At 37.9% G+C, this 3,817-nt stretch overlaps 1 pseudogene; it reads left to right on the top strand.

The window, feature by feature from the left end:
- The first annotated feature begins 1,199 nt into the window (after positions 1-1,199).
- On the top strand, positions 1,200-3,055 carry LOC114492857 (annotated as a pseudogene).
- The last annotated feature ends 762 nt before the right edge of the window (positions 3,056-3,817 follow it).

The raw sequence follows: 3,817 nt of genomic DNA, 5'->3' as shown, positions 1-3,817 counted from the left end.
GGATCTGGAGAATATTATGCTAAGTGAAATAAGCCAGTCAGAGAAAGATATATATACTACATGATTTCACTCATATGTGTCCCCAAAGAACAAACTGAACGAACATCAAAATAGAGACAGACTCATAGACATAGAGCAGGATAACAGTTATGGTTGAATTTAGGAGGTGGAGGGATCAAGCAAAAAGAAAAAGGACTCAGGGGCATAGACAATAGTGTGGTGATTGCAGGAGGGAGAAAGGGATAAGGGGAAAATACGGTCATGGAAAAATACATAAAAGAAGAAGAGGAGGTGGAGAAGAAGATGGAAGAGGAAGAGGAAGAAGTAGAAGAAAGGGGAACATAATTAAAAGAATAAAATGGCAATAAATGTGTACTTAACAATAATCACTTAAATGTAAATGGCTTAAATACTCCAATCAAAACATAAGGTAGCTGAATAGATAAGAAAACAAGACATATATATGCTGTCTACAAGAGACCCACCTCAGAACAAAAGATAAACACAGATTATACATAAGGGGATAGAAAAGGATTCTTAATACAAATGGAAATGAAAAAATAATGCTGGTGTAGGAATACTTATATCTGTCAAAATAGACTTGAAAATAAGTGTATAGTAAGAGACAAAGAAGGACATGACATAAGGATGAAGGAAGCCATCCAACAAGAGGATATAACCCTTGTAAACATTTATGTACCCAACACAGAAGCACCTAAATATGTAAAGCAAATTTTGATAAATATAAATGCCGAGGCTGACAGTAATACAGTCATAGTATGGGATTTAGACACCCCATCAACAACAATGGATAATCTTCTAGACAAAAAATCAACAAGGAAATAGCAGGCTTAAATGACACAGTAGATCAAATGGATTTAATTGATATCATCAAAACATTTCACTCCAAAGCAGCAGAATATATATTCTTTTCAAGTGTACATAGGACATGTTAGGACACAAAACAAGTATCAATAAATTTAAGAAGGTTGAAATCATATCAAGCATCTCCTCTGACCATAATGATATGAAACTAGAAATCAGTCAGGAAAAAAAACTGAAAAACACACAAAGACATGGAGGTTGAATAACATGTCACTAAACAATAAGTGAATTAACAATGACACCCAGCTGACTGTAGCCTGTGTCTCCGCCCCACCACTAGAGGCTAACCTTCCGTTTGTGTTCAGAGAGCCCTGTAGCTCCATTGCACCATGTGTGGCATCTGAGCCCTCTTTGGCAGCAATGACTGCCTCTCTGTTCAGTGTCTGAGTGCCATGAATATTACACACAGGGGTCCGGATGCATTTCCCTTTGAGAATGTCAACAGATATACCAACTGCTGCTTTGGATTTCACAAGTTGGGCATGGTTGACCAGTTGTTTGGGTTACAACCAATTTGCATGAAGAAATGTCCTTATTTGTGGCTATGTTACAATGGAGAAATCAACAACCACAAGAAGCTGCAATGCCATTTTGAATTTGAATATCCAACCAAAGTGGGTGGTGAGGTAATCCTTCATCTTTATTACAAAGGAGGAATTGAGCAAACAGTTTGCATGTTGGATAGGGTATCTGAGTTTATTTGACTGGATACAGCCCATAAGAAAGTGTTCATGGGCAGAGATACCTATAGTCACACCTTTGTTTAAAGCTATGGCAGAAGATGGATTTTTGGCTGTGTGTTCAGAAGCTAAAGGTCTTGTTAACTTGAAGTACTCCACAGCTCCTTTTTTAAAAGTGGAGCCATTTCTCCTGGGACACTATGAAGTATTGGATTTGAAGCCAAATGGCAAAGTTGCATCAGTGGAAATTGTTGAATATCATCACGGCAGAGATGAGCCTCTGCATGCCTTCTATGACAGTGTGGAGAATTTATTCCCAGGTTTTGAAACAGAAACCATGAAGAGCAACTTCCAGATACTTTTTAACAATGCCATTAAGAAACATTTGATAAAAGACTGGAGGATTGGCTGTCTTTTATCAGGGGGCTTGGATTCCAGTTTGGTTGCTGCCACCCTGTCCAAGCAGCTAAAAGAAGCTCAAGTCCAGTACATTTTCCAGACATTTGCAATTGGCGTGGAAGACAGTCCTGATTTAGGGTTAGGACCTTCCAAATCAGGACTATCCCTTCCAGAAAGGTGGTAAATCATATTGGGAGTGAACACCATGAAGTCCTCTTTAACTCTGAGAAGGTATTCAGGCCCTCAATGAAGTCATATTCTCCTTGGAAACTTATGACATTACAATAGTTCATGCTTCAGTGGATATGTACTTAATTTCCAAGTACATTCAAAAAAACACAGATAGTGTGGTGATCTTCTCTGGAGAAGGTTCAGATGAACTTATGCAGGGTTACATATATTTTCACAAGGCTCCGTCCCCTGAAGAAGCTGAGGAGGAGAATAAGAGGCTCCTGAAGGAACTCTAACTGTTTGATGCTGTCCATGCAGATCAAACTACTGCCACCTATGGCCTTGAATTGAGAGTTCCATTCCTGGATCATCGATTTTGTTTCTATTACCTGTCTCTGCCAGTAGATATGAGAATTCCCAAGAATGTGGTAGAAAAACATCTGCTGAGAGAGACATTTGAGGACTCCAACCTGATACCTAAGGAGATTCTCTGGTGACGGAAAGAAGCCTTCAGTGATGGCATTACCTCAGCGAAGAATTCCTGGTTTAGGATTTTACAGGACTATACTGAACATCAGGTTGATGATGCAATAATAGCAGTTGCAGCCCAAAAGTTTCCCTTCAACACTCCTAAAACTAAAGAAGGCTATCATTACCATCAAATCTCTGAACACCACTACCCAGGCCAGGCTGACTGGCTGACTCATTACTGGATGCCCAGGTGGATTAATGCCAACAACCCTTCCGCATGCATTCTGACCCATTACAAGTCAGCCACCAAAGCTTAGGCATGTTCTGAGCCATACAGTGAAAATAATGTTTCTTCTTATTGTGAAAGGCAGAGGACTTGGGGGCTAGAAGAGTAGCAAAGAGCATCCTCTACCCAGGGGGGTGAAAAAAATAAAAGGCTTAAATCTAAAACAAAACAAAAAAAAAAAAACAAACAATGAGATCAAGGAAGAAATCAAATGATACCTTGAAAAAATGAAAATGAGAACACAACAACCAATAATCTATGGCACACAGCTAAAGCAGTGCTAAAAAGGAAATTCATGGCATTACAGGCCTATCTCAAGAAACAAGAAACATTTCAGATAAACAATCTGACTTGACACTTAAACATAAGAAAGAACAACAAACAAAGCACAAAGGGGATAGGAGGAATAAAGATCAGATCAGAAATACATGAAATGGAGTCTTAAAAAACACAAAAGATCAATAAAACCAAGAAAGTGTTCTTTAAAAGAAAACAAGATTGACAAACCTTAAACCAGGCTCATTAAGGAAAAAAGAGAGAAGACCCAAATAAAATCAGAAATGAAAGTAACAACTGACATCAAAGAAATATAAATACTTTTAAGAAAATATTATGAACAATTATATGCCAACAAACTGGACAACCTGGATGAAATGGATAAATTTCTAGAAATATATAATTTTTGGAAACTAAATCAGGAAGAATCAGAGAATCTGAATAGACAGATTCCAACTAGTGAAATTGAAGCAATAATTTTAAAAAACTTCCAACAAAGAAAAGTCCTGGCCCCAGTATTTTCCCAGGTGAAGTTTATCAAACATTCCAAGAAGAACACCTATCCTCCTCAAACTATTCCAAAAAACTTAGAAATTTCTAAGACTCCCTAGCTCATTTTACAGGGCAAGCATTATCCTAATTCCAAAAT

This window comes from Phyllostomus discolor, chromosome 1 (genome assembly GCF_004126475.2).
Source record: "Phyllostomus discolor isolate MPI-MPIP mPhyDis1 chromosome 1, mPhyDis1.pri.v3, whole genome shotgun sequence".
Taxonomy (NCBI): Eukaryota; Metazoa; Chordata; class Mammalia; order Chiroptera; family Phyllostomidae; genus Phyllostomus; species Phyllostomus discolor.
Note: the sequence above shows the minus strand (reverse complement) of the source record. Positions and strands in the feature narration are given on the sequence as shown.